Here is a 17869-nt window from a genome sequence, read left to right as displayed (position 1 = left end):
AATTAATTACCTAAATAGCTGTTTCGACTGGCTTCGAAGACCATATCAGAAACTGTGAGTTCCTAATGTAGGGTCACTTAACTGTTTTGTGGACTAGAGCAAGCCAATTCATTCATTTGAGCCCCAGTTTCCTCATCTGGAAATAGGAATGCTAGCATCTGCTTTGCCACGACAGAACAACTATGAAGTCAGGATGACATAATTCACATGGATGACCTTCACAAGTTATGAAGTACTGTTTACAGATCAGTCACCACTCAATACTTTTAGTTGAGATTCGTGATATATCCTCATGGTTATTAATACAGTTTAGTTGAGATTAGTTAACAGATAAAGAAGAATGGCACAGGAAGAAGTAATTTTGAAATATAAGACATTTGGGAAGATCAGGCTCACAGCATTACCTCACTGAGGGACTTCAGTATTTGAAAGTATTACAAATCAGAGGAGAGAAGGGAGAGAGGAAGGAGGCAAGAAAATGCCAGAACAAAGTTCTGTTCTGCAGTTCAGCGTATGAGCCTTGAGGTAGAAACACCCAATGGCCCCGGCTGTTATCCTGGAAAAAGTCAATAGTTGAGGTTCATCTTCAAGTGTTAGGCAAAGCCCAAGACACAGACTGTGGAGTTCTGAGTATCATATTTCTCAAAATAAGGATCTGCCAAAGGTATACAGAATTTAAGGTGAACACTGGTCCTGCTTAGCTTTCAAAATATGTAATGCCCTTATCTACTTCCGATAATCCTGCCCATTGTCTCTTCTTTGGTGTGCATCATCTAATAATAGCAGCAACCAGGTACTATGTCCTAGGTATGTACTATGTACATGCACTAAGCATGTACTATGAATGGGCCACTATTCTAGCACTAAGAACTAGACACTATAATACTCCCATTTTACAGCTGACAAAACTGAGGCTGAGTATTTAAACAACTTGACCAGTTGGTGTATGGCAGAAGATCTGACTGCAACCAGGTAGTGTGACTACAGACCTGGACAGATTCTGTCTCTCCTTCCTCCTAACCAATGGCAGAACCATTGTAAGTAACAGTAATTAAAATGTGCAGAAGACAAGAAGTGCTCAGAATCTGCTTCTGTGAAAATCAGAGGACGCTCTCTTCTTTGGAATCTAGTGCTCCAATTCTCTTATACAGGACTTGACTTTGAAGCCTTAAATATACTTGGGGAGGTGAGGATGGAGTAGGGCCCAAAAGGAAAAGGCTCCAAGGAAGTAGTCAGTCGTCTTTTTGTTTTGTTTTTTAAGCTAAATAAGAGTTTGAGAAGAACAGAGGTCTAGGGACATTGAGAATGTAAAGTGTCCATTTTTTTAAAGAAGTGCCCCCCTTTTTTTTAAGAAGTAAACTCTCAGATGTGCTGTTAGCCATGATAAGTTACACTGAATTGTTTTGCTGTCTTGCAAATCTTCTGAAATCCTCAGTTTGACATTATGTTTGCTTCTACCTCCTGGCTTCACCAGGGCACATCTAAATTTATTTAGAGAAAAGTTGTGAAGAGCAAAGCAAAATTGGACTTTAAGGCTTAACTTTTAAAAATATGCTCTCTTCCCTTCTAAACAAGTCATAGAAATTCAAGGCAAAAGTAGATTCATAGGTAAGGAGAAAGGCAGAGGTTTTATGTCTGACTCAAAGGCACAGAGGGTACGGTGGGCAGAAATGTAGGGCGAAGTTTGATATTTCAGCACCGCAGGACTGACCCCAAATCACCACTGACACAGAATGGTGTTTCCAACACTGTCCTCTGTCACAGATTTCTATTTTTTCTTAACTTGGGTATAGTTGACACACGATGTCACAGTTTCAGGTGTACAACATAGTAATTGAACAAGTCTATGTATTATGCTGTATTACACCACAAGCAGAGCTTCCATCTGTCACCACACGATGCTATTATAATATCATTGACTATATTCCCTGTGCCGTACTCGATTGTTATTTTGTGATCCTTAACCGACTTTTTTTTTAAGTCAATAAAAAACAGACTACCTTTTATAGTCTAGGTAGTAAAGTCACCAAAAGATAATCATCTTTTTGAGAAAATACTTGGATATTAAAGTCACCAAAAGATAATCATCTTTTTTGAGAAAATACTTGGAAAAAGGGCATTGAGAATGTAAATACTTTACATTCTCAATGCCCAGATATTTGTATTTCTCTATTTTCAGACTCATTCATGTTCAACAGCTTTTTACTTAGGGCCTGATCAATAGTAAGTGGAGTGTGTGGAGACCTTTCCTAAGCTCATCATCAATCAGAAAGAGGCAGTTCTTGGAGGCAGATGGGACTGTCTAAATTGAGGCAAGTTGCCAAACACACTTCAACTGGTTCCTTTCCTTGGGCTATTAATTAGAAATGTCTTTCCTCATTCCTGGGCTGTGCTGGCCTTCTCGTTTTTTTGTCTCCCCTGACCATTAGCAGTTCCATTTGGTCAGATAATCCCATTTGAGTGCATAGGTAGTCTGGCAACATGGTAAATCATTTTGTCTGGAATCAAATGTTTCCTGTTTATCTGGAACTGATGTCATTTTGAGTTACATTCACTACACATCTTTTCTCTGTTCCCCTTTCCCAGTTTAATAGCATTAAAAGTGTCCAAACTCGGATTTTCTTTTATAATTCAGTGTGTCCTGTTCGATTAAGATCCAGCTGCCACTAGATGAGTAACAGTAAATAACACCAGACCTGTGAAGTCAGTCAGGTCTGATTCTTTATGTCATTGGCTCATGTTGTGATTCCACAATGTCCCTTACACAGGAATTGCAAAGCAAGTTCATAGTAGTGCTATTTTGTTTTCTAGGGGGACTCTTTATACACCAGATTCTTCTTTTTTCCCTCCAGCTTCATTGAGATATAATCAGCATATGACATTATGTAAGTGTAAGGTGTGCAATATGATGATTTGATTCATGTATATACTGCAAAATAATTACCACAATAAAGCTAGTTAACACATCCATCACCTTATGTAATTACCAGTGTGTGTGTGTGTGTGTGTGTGTGTGTGTGTGTGTATGTGTGTATGTGGTGAGAGCATTTAAGATCTTTCTCAGCAACTTTCAAGTGCATAATACAGTATTGTTAACTATAGTTACCAGGCTGTACATTGTATTCCCAGAACTTATTTATCTTATAACTGAATGTTGTCCCCTTTGACCAATATCTCCCCACTTCCCTTACCCCTGGCCCCTGGCCCCCGGCCCCTGGAAACCACCATTCTACTTACAGAGAAATTCTTATTTAACCTAACTGACCACTGTATTTCACATTAGTGCTATAAACTATTTTTTTCTTTCTTTTTCTGGAAAAAAAAAATTGGCTCAGATACCCCTCTTAGGTGCTTCTGGCACCTGGCCTTTCTCCAGTCTTAGCCCATAAGACACCATGTTGCAACTGCCTACTTATGGGTCTGCCTTTACCTTTAGAGTATAAGCTCCTTGAGCACTGAACTCATGTCTGCTTCCTTGGATCCCAGCACTGCCTGGCATGTAAGTCTCTAGATTGCATTGATATTTGATAGAAAAGTAGTGTCAGAGGGCTGGCAAGAGTTCTGTTTAATTGCCCAGTTAGATTAAATAAGGCCACCCAGATGTTAAGGAAGAATGATCTGTTATGTCAAAGAAAACTGAAAGTTTTTGAAACCAAGTTCTTTGCAAATGATGGTAAGAAAGATGAACTGATCCCCTTGTATCATTAAAATCCTAAGGGTTTGTCATGACACCAGAATACTTCATGGAAACCAAGTCTTCTCTGAAGTCCCCGTTGGGTGTTTGCCGTTTTTCAGACTTTGTACAGTCATAGTATCTGGTGTGAACTGAACCATTATCTCATATAAATCATGTATCCTTTGTTGTCATCAAGCCACAGCTTTAGTTATTTTAAAAGACTTCTATTAAAGATTCTCTTCCATCATTTGTGGATATGTGGAGCTCTTAGGAATAGAAGCATCTCACAAGCAAGTGGGATTACTGACATTAGGGTTTTTAGGACCAAATCCTAGGAATTTCAAATGACTCAGTAAGGTCAGAGTATTAATTAGGTCTCTGTAAAATGAATTGGCCTCATTTGCTTAATCAGGAGTCACCTGAATGACAGATACAGCGAGTAAGCTGGCTTAGATATAGGGTTGGTTGTGTGTTGTCTCTTTCCAGCTATTTTGAATAGCTGCTGTAATGGGACCACTGCCTGTTTCCGTTCTTCCCATTCCTATCTACCCCCAGTGGTGGATGAAGTTCCTATCTGCACTGACCCATCTAACATTTGCTGAAGAAGGGAAAAGCTGGGAGGGTGCTGGGAATCCAGTCACTCATGAAGCAGCCTTTCAAGACACACAGCGTTTCTGAAAATGAGTCTCCATAAACCACAGAGTTTTCTAGCAGTTCCAGCAGAATTTGCTTCTCCCAGAGAGGCAAAACATAAAGAAAGAATACGAGGCATTAGTCATGAATATAAGCTTTGTGTGCCTAGAGCCAAAAGTAATTGGGTGTGGGTGAGGTTAATGAATATCCAAATGTTGAAACGAAAAGTCTGTCCACCTCTCTTTGCTACTCGTAATTTGTTTGATTTTCATGGAAATATTCTTTAGGATGAGAGGAGACAACTCCACTGGCCACAGGGACTGCCTTGATCCTTCTGTGCTTGGCAGGGCGGGGAACATAAGGAAGGTGGGGAACTGGCATTGAGAGAAGGGGCTGGCAGGAGTAATTGATGGGGGTTGCTCTGATGCCTGTTTGGCAGGTAAACGAACATTTTTATAGGCTATTTAATGCCTCTGGAAAACTATTTGCTAGGACGATATTATCTGTTCTCATCAGCCAGAAGAAAACGTATCATCCTACTTTTAAACTCACCAGTAATGAAAGCATCTATCTCTAGAAATTCCAGAATATGTTTCTATATACAGATGACTCATCACCCCAGAGCCTCAACTGGTAGACTCTGAAGAACCCTCAGCCAAGCAAATAATGATCCAACCAGGCATGAGTGGCTCTTCTGCCTTGTGGGTGTCCTTCCTTTGGCATATTTGGTTAGCACACTGTATAAATATGGTTGGAACATTCTCATTCCTCTTCAGCAGGGTCAGCTTTGTTTTGTTGCAGGACCACAGAAGTGCTTGGTAAATCCCACCCTGGTGATAGGGGACATAGGAGTCATGAGCCTGATTAATCCATCACTACCGTAAGCAAAGTGATTCTTTTTTTTTTTTTTTTAATTTTTATTTATTTATTGAGAGAGAGAATGACAGAGAGACAGCATGAGAGGGTGGAGGGTCAGAGGGAGAAGCAGACTCCCTGCTGAGCAGGGAGCCTGATGCGGGACTCGATCCAGGGACTCCAGGATCATGACCTGAGCCGAAGGCAGTCGCTTAACCAACTGAGCCACCCAGGCGCCCAGCAAAGTGATTCTGATGTCAGCTCTGTCCTTAGCCCTACTTTGTGGAGGAGACTAGTCTTTTTCACAGGAAAGACCTAGTAAGAAATGGGATTTGATTTTCTGGGGTAAGTGAAAGTATTAGTTGTCAGAGACATAAGAATTGGCTTATTGTCACCATCTGTGACCTTGGTCAGGCCACCCGATCTTGCTATTGTTTCTTCATCTGCAAGTCTGTTTCTGGTTTGTCTCAGAGGTGTTTCCCCAAAACACTGAAAATACAATAGGAGTTCTTAAAGGTAACCTTCCACTATTATACTTATCATTCTATATTGATGGCCTAAAATTAAATGGAACAAATAAGCCTCAGGAGTATCTCTGACAAGTTAGCATCAAATCCCCTACAGATTATAAAGGCAATGTTTAGAGGTTCCAACAGGAAACTTGTTTTAAAGCTAACTTCCTGTAAGGCCTTTTTAAAAGTTCCAAAGTGCCCAAGCTCTCAAGGCCCATCTACAAATGATCAATAGAAGCAAACCTCCTTCTGGGAAATGACTCTTTTGACAAAGGCATTATAGGTGCCTCATTCATTCTATAAATAGTTACTGAAAGCCTGCCATGAACCAGACACTGTTCTAGGCACTAGTGATTCAGCAGTGATCAAAACAGACTAATTTTCTGTGCTCATGGAGCTTATATTTTAGTAGGCTATACTAAATAAATGCTGCCAATACAGGCAATAAAAATAAAAATAAATAAAGATAAAATATGTCAGTTGGTTCCAAGTACCAAAAAAGAACATAAAGCTGGGTAGGGAGCATGAGAAGTGTAAGAAGGGGAAGTACTTTAAATTTTAGACAGGGGAGATCAGGGAACTATACAACTCTAATAAGTTGATGTTTGAACAGACACCTGAATAAAGTGAGGGGGTGAAATATAAGAACAGTCCAAACAGAGGGATCAGGAGGTGCAAAGGCTCTGGGACAGGAGTATGCCTGCCAGGTTCAAACAACAGCAAGGAGATACTATCGCTGTATTCGAGTGAACAAGAAGAGACTGGTGGAAGATGAAATTAGAGAGTTACCCATGGACTTTTTCATTCAGCTCTTGGAGACCATGTAAAGCCTGAGCTTTTATTCTGAGTGAGGTGGGAAGCCGTTGGAGAGTCATAAGCAGAGGACTGACATCATTCTGACATACATTTTACTAACATACACTCTAGTTGCTATATGAAGAACATGCTGAAATGGGCAAGGGCAAAATCAGGGAAGACAGGCTGATATTGAAATGTTCAAGCAGGAAATAAAGGTGGTGAGGCCAGACTGGTAGCAGTGGGAGGAGAAGGGGCTGGATTCTGGATATATCTTGAAGGAAGTGTTCAGGGATTTGCTGGGAGATTGGAGGTGAGCTATGAGACAAAGAAGCAAAAATGTCAAAGTTTTTAATCTGAGCACCCAGAAGAATGGAGCTGCCGTGGACTGCCATGAGGAAGACTGCAGGAAGAGCAGGTTTGGGTGAGAAAATTAAAAATTTGGCTTAGGACATACCAAGTCTGAGAATGCCCATTCCTGTGGAGACGTTGAGTAGGGAGTTAGCTCTAGAGTTCAAAAGCAAGACTGGTAATGGAGATAGAAGCTTGAGAGATGGAAGCCAAGGGCTGGTAATTCAGCCTCGGGTCTGAATGAGATCACCTGGTTTGAATGTAAACATAGCAAAGTGCAAACACACTGAGACCTGGGGATCAAGGAGATGAATAAAACCAAGAAGGGGGACTGAGAAGGAACTGACAGGAAAGTAAGGCAAGAATCAAGAAAATAACAGAAAATAACCCTTGCTTGTGCACTTCACTGTTGGTAGGAACGTAAAATGGTGCAACTACTATGAAAAACAGTACGGGGTTTCCTTGAAAAATTAAAAATAGAACTCCCCTATGATCTAGCAATCCCACTTCTGGGTGTATATCCCGCAGAATTGAAAGTAGGATTGGGGCGCCTGGATGGCTCAGTTGGTTAAGCGACTGCCTTCGGCTCAGGTCATGATCCTGGAGTCCCGGGATCAAGTCCCGCATTGGGCTCCCTGCTCGGCAGGGAGTCTGCTTCTCCCTCTGACCCTCCTCCCTCTCATGCTCTCTGCCTCTCATTCTCTCTCAAATAAATAAATAAAAATCTTTAAAAAAAAAAAAAAAAGTAGGATCTTGTACATCCATGTTCATAGCATCATTATTCCCAACAGCCGAGAGGTGGAAACAACCCAAGTGTTCTTCAGTGGATGAAGGGATAAACAAAATGTGATATGTATATAATATACATACTATATATGTGTGTGTATGTGATATATATATATGTTTTTTAAGGAATATATATATATTCCTTAAAAAAATATATATGTATATATTTAAGGAATACTAGCCTTAAAAAAAGAAAGGAAGGAAATCCTGTCGCATGCTACAGTGTGGATAAAATAAGCCAGTTGCAAAAAGACAAGTACTGTGTGATTTCACTTATATGAGGTGTCTGAAGTAGTCAAACTCATAGAAACAGAAAGTAGAATTGTGGTTGCCAGGGGCTGGGGAGACAGGGAAATGAGTTGTTCAGTGGGCATAGAGTTTTAATTTTGCAAGATGAAAAAGTTCTAGAGATCTGTACAGTGTGAATATAGTTAACACTACTGTTCTGTAATGTACACTTAAAAGATGGTTAAGATGGTAAATTTTATGTGTCTCCTGCCACAATTATGAATGAATGAATGAATCAAGCAAGCAAGCAGTGAGTCAGTCAGTCAAGCAAAGGCAGCATCCCTGGAGTCAGGTGAAGAAGGTAGGTAAGGAGAAGGACGTGATGCACTGTGTTAAATGCTGCCAGAAGGTGGTAGTAGCTGAATAACGGCCATCAAAGATACCAGGTCCTAATCCCTGGAATTTGTAAATGTAACCTTATATGGGTAAAGAGTCTTTGCAGATGTGATTAAGTTCTTGACATGGAATCATTATCCTTGATTACCTTGGTGTGCTTCAAATCCAATGATAAGTATCCTTACAAGAGAGAGGCTGAGGGAGATAACACACAGAAGAGAAAAAGGCAATGTGACCACAGAGGCAGAGCCTGGAGTGATGGGACCACAAGTCAGGGATCTCCAGCAGCCACCAGAAGCTGGAAGAGGCTAGAAATGGGTTCTTCCCTTGAGAGTCCAGGAGAGATCATGGCCCTGCTGGCACCTTGATCTCCCTTCAGTGGAACAGATTTTGAATTGCTATCTTCCTGAACTGTGAAAGAATAAATTTCTGGGGTTTTTTGTTTTTGTTTTTTTTTTAAAGATTTTATTTATTTGACAGAGAGAGACACAGCGAGAGAGGGAACACAGCAGGGGGAGTGGGAGAGGGAGAAGCATGCTTCCCGCGGAGCAGGGAGCCGGATGCGGGGCTCGATCCCAGGACCTTGGGATGATGACCTGAGCCGAAGGCAGCCGCTTAACTGACTGAGCCACCCAGACGCCCCTAAATTTCTGTTGTTTTAAGCCATTGAGTTTGTGGTAGTGGGTTCCAGCAGCCACAGCAGACTGAAAAAGATGTCAAGTAAGGAGAGGCCTGAGAAGTCATCATTGGATTTGGAAAACTGGAAGTTGGATCTGCTGCTGACCTAGACAAATGTAGTTTCTGTAAAGTAAGTGGAAGAGAAGCCATTTGGAGGGGCTACAGGAAAATAATGGAGGAAGGGAAGTGGATACAGCGAGGCTAGACAAGTCTTCCAAGGCATCTGTAAGGGAAAACAGAAAAGTGGGATTCTTGCTGGGAGGGCATGCAAGGTCAAGGGACAGGTTTTGTTGTTTTTCTGAAGATGGGAGATGTTTGGGCATGTTTATATGCTGATGGGGTTGCTCCAGTAAAGAGGAAGGAAAATTGATGATGCAGGAGAAAATGAAAGAAAAAGGATAAGGCTCAAGTCCTTTAGTAGGTAAGATGGGAGCTAGTGTTGAAGTGAAGGGGTTCCTCACCAAGATATTAAAAAAAAAAAAAAAAGAAAAAAGAAAATCACCACCAACAGCAAAAACCAGGGTATGAGCAGTTCATCATCACAAGAGAAGAGAGGGCAGTATTTATGAGCGTAGATGTGCATGTGCCCATGAGTGGGTGACGTTGGTCATGGGAGAACATGGGCGTGCTCTTCTAGGTACTGCTGGGTGCTGTTTTTCAGTGAAATGAGAAGCAAGGTCATCAGCTGAGGTTGAGGATGGGGATTGAGGAGGATTAGAGGCTGGAGGAGAGAGGAAAAGGTGTGGAAAACATCACTGGAAGTTGACTAAGGAAATGTGGAAGAAAAACTGGACAGCACCAAGGACTTACTTGAAGTTAATATCTGTGGATTTGTGGTTGTGTTTTACTCAGCACTCTTAAGCTGCTCAAGGACAGATTGAGAGTTGGATTCAATCAGGGTTGGGGATTTTTATCAGCTGGTATGATTGAGGGAGAAAGAGGCAGTGTTGTTGTGAGTTTGAAGGGAGTGAACCACATAATAGACCATGGAATCTAAGCCTGGTAAGGTGGCACATGAGGACACGAAGGTTTTGAGGGACACTGAAAAGGAGGCACGCTCAGCAGGTGGGTGTCCTGAATTTTTATAATCAAGGTCCAGCGGGAGTGATCTGGAAAGATGGAAAATAGAAAGCTTGAAATCTTCCTTTCAACCAGCTGGGGTCCTTTTGGTCTTAGGGCTTTTCTGCATATTTGTCCACTCTCCTTGGACATTTAATTTTGGAATTTGGGCTGACACTTAACTATGTTGAAAAAGTCCTAGAGCTGTGGGATACAATGATACACTGACGGGAATGAAACCATATTAGTATCTCTAAAACAACTAACAAGAAGCAATCATTCACCTTAACACTCTCATTTTACAGAAGGGGAAACCAAGGTCCAGAGGGGTTAGAATGACTCATCTGTGATCACTTGACAAAGTTGATACTCAAATCCAGACCTCCAGCCTTGGAATTCAGCACTCTATTACCCCATGCTGATTCCCACATTTTCTTTGTGAACATAGGTTCAGTACCTTGGGGTACCATGGATGTCAGCTCAGAAAACATCCTCACAGCTCTCCTGCTTCCATGCCCCTCTGTCTTCCCTTCATGCTCCCATCCAAAGACACCACACATGTTCCAAAGAGATGGCCTCCAGAAAATTCCTTGGAGAGCTACATAAGTTTCTCCTTCCACACAACATTAAACCTATTTTATTAAAGTATAGAGATCAGCTTCGCAAATACTATTTACTCACTAATCAGGGCACCTCGTAGTCAAATTTGCTGGGTATTTACATTCTTACAAAAATAGTACAAAAAATAATAATAATAAGGTGAGAAAATTAAGCCCAGTGCCTCTAGCCTTAATAGATCAGACAGTCTCACTGTTGGGTGGTGATCATCATGGCATGGTGAGGGGTCAGCAGAGAGAGTAGGATTGTATGTTTTCATTTCACCAACTCCCTGCCCCCCAACCCATCCTCCTGATAGGATTTCTCTGGGGGCGGGGTGGGACTTAGTGAGAAATCTGAAGAAATTTGAACCTTAATAATTCTTCTGATATTAGACATCCAGAACAGGTTTAAGTCCTTGGTTCTGACACTAGGTTATAGCTATGTTTCGAAGGCAATTCACTTCACCGCTCCGGTCCTTAATTTTGTTGTTGCCGTTGTTGTTTTTCATCTGTGAAGTAAGGTCTTGTTTCAGTGAGTTTCAAATGCCTCATATTTAGCCTCTCTTTTAGGGTTAGTGGTATACATTTGCAGAGGAGTCATTTTGGAGCCAATTTTTTAACTTGCTCATTCCTATAAAAATCCTCACCCTTCACCCTGGGGAGGCCTTCCTGCCATGAGCCCCCAGGGGCTGCCAAAACAGAACTAAACTTGTTAAATAAAACACAATGCCAACCACAAGCTCCAGACATTCAGAGGTATTTTCGAAACCTGTGTCACAAGTGATTAAAGTATATTAAATCAGTGATTATAAAAAAAGATTTGTTTGGGATAGATGGTCCTACAAGATAACTTCTGGCTCCTGCCAAGCTCTGAAATTTCATACTTCCGTAAACTCCATGTTAAGGAAGGTCAGTCAAGTTCACAGGCTTTGCTTTCTTGGAACTGCTCTTGGTACCTGGGGACTGATCTCAAAGGTGTGCTTTCTGGGAGGCCAGGCTAGGAAAGGAAGAAAGTGAGCAAAGTGGCTAAGCAGCTCCTGAAAATAGTATGGGCAGTTTTGAGGTGGTTTCAGGATTACACATACACAGTTGTCAAACCCTTTCATCGGCATGCTGAAAATGGCTGAATTTTAACGTATATGAATTATATCCTGATAAAACTGACTTTAAAAAAAGTATCTGTAAGATGATCTCCTGGTCAACATGTCGGACAAATCCCTTCGCCTTTCCGAGATGGCAAGTAAACAGCTGTGCTGTGGAGAAGGGTCCCCTTCTTCCCCTTCTTGATTCTCTTCCTCTCCAATCCAGGGGACTTGCAGGGTAATCAGTGTGGGCAAGAGTTGTCTGTGTCCTTAGTTAGTGATAAAGTAAAAGAAAGGGTTACCTGTCACTTCACCTTAAATTTCTTACGTTTTTCCTCTACTCGGTCCTTATAATCAGAGATATCATCAGGGCGATTTATTTTATGCACTTAGAGCAGTAGTTGTAAAAACAATATTGTTTAGAAGAATAAAAAATGGCTCTGCATTACATGTCAGAGATGTGTAATAGCCTTAAAAGAGGGTATAAAATGTGACAGTTGAGTAATAGGGAAACATTAAAATCATTTCATTCTCTTACAGATATGGGGGGAGGGATGGATAAATCTTACAGTGTGCATAATGGGAAAACGTCTCAGAAAGTCAGCATTGATGCAAGGCCCAGAAAATGATTATGTATATTAGTTAATATTATCTTCCCAACATGATACTATACACCCAAAAAGTAAGCATTCCAAATTGGGGAAAGGCACTTGAAAAATGACTGGCAGGGTTCATTTGGCTGTCTCCAGATGGTAGATTATAGGGGAGTTTTGCTTTCTGAATCTCTGTGTTTTCCAGTTTTCTGATAATGGCTCTGTATTTCTTTTACATATTTAAATATTTTTAAAGTAAAAAAAAATTTCAATATTTTTTAATATTTTAAAGATTTTTTTTTTTAAAGATTTTTATTTATTTATTTGACAGAGAGAGGCACAGCGAGAGAGGGAACACAAGCAGGGGGAGTGAGAGAGGGAGAAGCAGGCTTCCCGCAGAGCAGGGAGCCCGACGCGGGGCTCAATCCCAGGACCCTGGGATCATGACCTGAGCCGAAGGCAGACGCTTAACGACTGAGCCACCCAGCCGCCCCTTTTAAAGATATTTTTAAAAGTCGGTTTGAGACCGACTTTTGTGCTCCTTGCTGTCCCTGACACTAAACTAAGAAAAAGAAGCCAAAGCCTTCTGTGCGGCATTTCCAGGGCTGTGGCCTCACGCTGGGTTTCTGCCTGAGCCAGTGGTCACCGCTTGGTGGAGGTGGGGGGAAGGTGAGGCCAAGGCTACAAAGGAGCTTTCAGCATCAGACTGATGTTTACACTTTCAAACAGTGTGTTTGTGTAACTTTGCAACTGGGAAAAGTTATTGATGATTTATATGTTGCCAAAAACAACCCACAGGGCATATGGTTACCTGAGGATCTGTCCCATTTCTCAGGAAATGAAGTGAGGGAAGAAGGTACAAGTCACAAGCTTATCTTTTGCCCTAATTATGTGGGGATACTTAAAGATCAGATGAGATCAAGAGCCTGGGAGGTGCCCTTTTAGGGAATATGCTCCATAAGCCAGTTTGCTACCAAACAAAAGCCACCGTTAGCAACCTGTATTGGGGAGCAATGTTTGATGGGGCTGTGGTGAGGGGCATGGATGATTCTGTGTTCCAGGTACTCATCCTCACAAGTAGCAGACATTTACTGAAGCATCTAATACCCATAAGGCTGGGTGCTGAGGGTGCTACATGGAGGACTTTCATTCATTTAACAAATATTTACTGTGAGCACAACAAACTATTTGCTCTTAGTTTATATTTAGGGGAGGAGAAAGATGGATGATATAAAAATTAGTAACTTCAGATGATTATAATGCATTGGAAAAAAATAAACAGGGTGCTGTGCTGGAAGAATGATGAGCTAGACAGGGCACTTTATTAGATAGTGTAATCAGGAGACCTGGCATTTGAACATAGGCTCAAAGGAGAAAGCAGCAGTCGTGGGCACTACCAGCCAGAGCAATGCAGCTTGGCAGACAGGGGAAATAGGAAGTGCAAGGGCCCTGGGGTGAAACCTGGCTTGGCCTGTTCAACCAGTGAAGACAGACAAACAGGGCAACTTCGGAGATAGAAGGATAGGGTATAATAAATATTTATGGGAGGAAGCCTGGACAAAATACTAATAATTAATAATGACAGTCAACGTGCAATTTTTTAAAAAGGCCAGAGAAATAGCTTGGTTTCTTAGTAGAAAGAGGCTCCTGGGTGGGTATGAGTTTGAGGGACTGAGGAGGTCACTGTGGTAGGTAGCTGCTGAGGAAGGGTTCTCCGAGGAAGAGAGGCTAAGGGCCTGGTTGTAAGATACAGCTGCACGTGAGGGAAAGAGCCGTATAGCGGAATCATGCCTGCCTCGGGCATGGGCTGTGTTGGGAGAACAGAGAACAGGCTTTTTTGGCTGAAAGTTAGGGCTAGTGATGTGGGGCGGCAGCAGGGACTGTAGATTTTGATGGGAAAGCTGCTGTGTGTGCACAGATGCTCTGCTGGTCTTTACACACAGGAAATAGACCTGAGGAGGAAGCAGAAGACAGCCTCAGGTGCTTGGCTTGCAAGTTTATTCTCTGCCCACAGGAAACCCTTACAAATGCTGTAGGTGGACGTGAGCCTTTCCCTCCAGAAGATACTAGTGAAAGATAGCAGCGCCTTCTTAGAATTATTGAGGGAGCCCACAGGGTTCTCACGTCTACTTCGTGGCTGGTTTCCGTAGAAACTTCCTATGTTTAACACGTGCACATGCTTCTGAGTCACACACTGTAAGCACTTAATAAATCCTTATTTACTAATTTCAAATCGCAATGGATTTTCAAATAATCGCCATCTCTTTAAGAAGTCATCAATGCAAATTAGAAATTTCAAAATGGGATGTGAAGATTTACCCACCTCCCCCCGCCCAAAAAAAGGTCCCAGTTAATAGAGGGCACAGTTGGTCATAATCCTAGATTTTTCCCTCTGCCTTTTTTTTTTTTAAAGATTTTTATTTATTTATTGAGAGAGAGAATGATAGAGAGAGAGCATGAGAGGGAGGAGGGTCAGAGGGAGAAGCAGACTCCCTGCCGAGCAGGGAGCCCGATGCGGGACTCGATCCCGGGACTCCAGGATCATGACCTGAGCCGAAGGCAGTCGCTTAACCAACTGAGCCACCCAGGTGCCCCTCCCTCTGCCTTTCTTAGTCCCTGATTGCTTTTCCATGTTCCTTGTTGTGAGGATTGGAGATTATGTATGTAATGTTTCTAGGTTACAGAGCTTAGTAGTTGCTCAGTAAATGGTGGCGGTCATTTCCTGTTCGTGCCAGTTCCTTCTTTAGCACTCTGTACTTTATAATGTGTTGTCACAAACATCAGGCACACTTGTGCAGTCCTACAATCCAGCTGAGCTCCTGAGGCCCAGAAAGATGAAGTGATTTTCTCACTAAAAAAAAAACAGCTAGGAATGTCAGAATGAACCAGAATTCAGGTCTACCGTCTCCTCGCACCTGTTTTTCTACTCTTGTACCACCTGTCAATTACATCACGGGAAATATCCCTGGACAACACGGTGATAACAAACTTCAGTGGAGGGGGTACGGTTCTTACTCGGGGGGCTGCATTGAAGAGCTCGGCCAAAGGACTTCGGATGTTACCATTTTGTGAGCCTAAGGGTCCATTTGAGCAGAGGCAAGAAAGCTCAGGCAGGCTAGTCTCCCTGAACTCCAGGGGTTGCCTAAGGCTTGAGATCCACTGAGGATTTAGAATTGAAGCAATGTGTTTTTTAGAGAAATTAATTAACCAATAAATAATTTCCTGTAAGGAGGCAGAAGGCCACTGCCTGCCAGCTCCCCCTTGCCTGCTGTAGTGGGGCAGTAAGTTAACAGAGCCATTTCTATGGAAACAAGCTCATTATTTCTCTTTTGTTGGAACCTTACTGGTTCATGGTCAAGGCTTCCATTTTTTTTTTTTTTTAAAGAAAATCCAACTTATTCCATACAAAATATGGGTCTTTTTGCCTTCGAGCAATCAAAGCCCATCTAACATCTCAGAATGCCAGCTCCCATTTGTGGACACAGCCCCTTGCATTATCCAGGGCTCAGATAAAAACTCAAGCTCATGTGTCATTTTTAAGTTGCGGCATGGTCTATTCATTCCTGTTTCATTTTACAAAATCTGTGAAACCCATGATTTTGAGCCAGCATTTTTCAAGGGCTATGTTTTGTCAAGGTGGTTAAAAGCAGCTAACCAGTGATGCTCTTTCCAAGCAGAAGGCTGCATCTCACAGAGATGTTGTTTCAGAAACAGCAGTTTACGGGAAAGCAGAGAGCTGTCATTTCAAATAATGGTTTCTGGCACCCAAGTAAGTCAGGGAAGCTGTGTTGTGTCTTACTTGCCACCTACACAGCATAGACGGCTCCCATGCTGATTTGAGGGAAATCAGACACAATCGTGTCTTTCTCCCATTTGGTAAGTGGCAACGTCCCAGCAAAACCACATGGATATAGTCCAGAGTAGAGTTTGAGTTGATATGCTGGTCCCTTGGTTCATGTTCTTCCCCATTGGCCCCGTAGCATTTTTGTTTGGTACAACTTCTGCACCAGATCTCATTCCCATTAGCTCTCTCTGTAGCTACAAAGACCGTAAAAATTGCTGTTACGTTTGTGAAACGGCCAAACATATACCACAGTCCCCAGATTAGGCTCAGTCTGCTGCATCTGAAAATGTGAATTGAGAAGGGCTGGAAGAACAGCTTTCCCTGGTGGGGGGCTTGCTTTAGAAACACCTGTCTCTCTAATGTTCTGACTTAATCCAAGCCCTGGTTTCCTCCAGGTAGGGATGCACTGCTTACGTCCCTGGCGTTGTAAGGAGGAAACAGGAACTTGGCCCAGAGCCTGGCACATGGCAAGCCCTTGGTTTAGAAGCTAATACTCATTTTTAGTATGAGTTCCTGGTCCTCTGAGAAAGAACAGAGTTTTGGGGCCTGTAAAATCAAATTCCCAGAAATGAGAAGCCCTGAAAGATGGGGAGGGGAGAGAGGAGGAGGGGGAAGGTGCTTGGAAGACTCCGGTTTTGTTTTATTTACAAATCCATCCTTAGCCAGCATTGTGCCATCTAGCTCTCTGCATTCTGGGTGCTCATGAACCCCCTGCATCTCCACAGGGGAGGTTGTCTTCCTGTGCCTCTTCTCCCTTCCCCTGACTCCCCTCCCCTTCCTGGCTCTCCTTCCCCTCCCCTCCCCTATTCAAATACCAACCAGCGCCCCCTGGAGTCCAATATCATTTCATACCTTCTATCCCCAAATGCTTCCACGCCAAAGTCTGTGTGGACATCTGTTATCCTACCCCTTCCCTGACACCCCCCTCCCCATTCTCATCTCTTTTTTATTTGCCACCTTCAGCCTCCACATGGCTGCTCAAAAATGAGCAAAGGCAAGTGAGGAAACCAGGACATTGTGACACCCAAAAGATATCTTTGTGACGGCCCCATTGTTGAAACAGGTGATTAGGAAAGAGTGAGCATGTGAGGTGGATTCCAGCCCTGACACTCTAGGGCTTGAAAGTGTTGAGGGAGAAGCAACAAGCTTCACAAATAAATCCTCTATTGATTTAAAATATCCCTAGGGGTGGGAGAACCAAAAAGAAATTAGTGTTTGCTGATTAGTAGACATGGAAATGTGCTATTTTGGTATGTTCAGGTCAAAGTGGTCAACTGGTAATAGGAAAAGATAGCTCACAAAAAAAAAAGTACCGTGAAACCGGGCAGGCTGTTTTTACGATTATTATTCAACTCACATTGCAGCCACAACTCAGAAATTCACTTGTGTTCTGACTGTGAAAGCCCTTCCCCGGACTCTTTGTATATATACTCTCATCAATTTGATGATGGTGTTCTTACTTGCTACAGAATAAATTAGAGTAGGGATCCAAAAAACAAAAACAACAACAAAAAATGAGTTTGGCAAAATGACCAAGCTAAACTTGTGCTGAGTTATGAACAGTTAACAGAGACATTTACCCAGGTGACTAATTGTAGAGGCGCTGAAGAACTGTAAATTGAAATTGTTAGAAATTAGTCCTCTAACTCAAAAGCAGCGAACAACCGCTCACGAACGATATGGCTAACTGACAAATGAGATTAATAAAGATAGCATCAAGTGACTGGGAGACTATAAACTTCTGATTTGTTTTCTAGACCTAGAATTGTTTTTTTTTTTTTT

At 42.2% G+C, this 17869-nt stretch overlaps 1 protein-coding gene across 2 annotated transcripts in view; it reads left to right on the top strand.

The window, feature by feature from the left end:
- Positions 1–17869, top strand: part of LOC115936741 (guanine nucleotide-binding protein G(I)/G(S)/G(O) subunit gamma-2) — a 95221-nt gene that overhangs the window by 49066 nt on the left and 28286 nt on the right. Inside the window, exon 3 of one of the 2 annotated variants that reach the window (XM_081830520.1) lies at positions 2180–2312. The exons of the other annotated variant lie outside the window; for it this stretch is intronic. The gene's annotated coding sequence lies outside the window, so the exon portion shown is untranslated. The remainder of the gene's footprint in view (positions 1–2179; positions 2313–17869) is intronic. 2 annotated transcript variants of the gene reach the window in all.

This window comes from Leptonychotes weddellii, chromosome 9 (assembly GCF_054177405.1).
Source record: "Leptonychotes weddellii isolate Sample4059 chromosome 9, ASM5417740v2, whole genome shotgun sequence".
NCBI classification, from domain to species: domain Eukaryota; kingdom Metazoa; phylum Chordata; class Mammalia; order Carnivora; family Phocidae; genus Leptonychotes; species Leptonychotes weddellii.
Note: the sequence above shows the minus strand (reverse complement) of the source record. Positions and strands in the feature narration are given on the sequence as shown.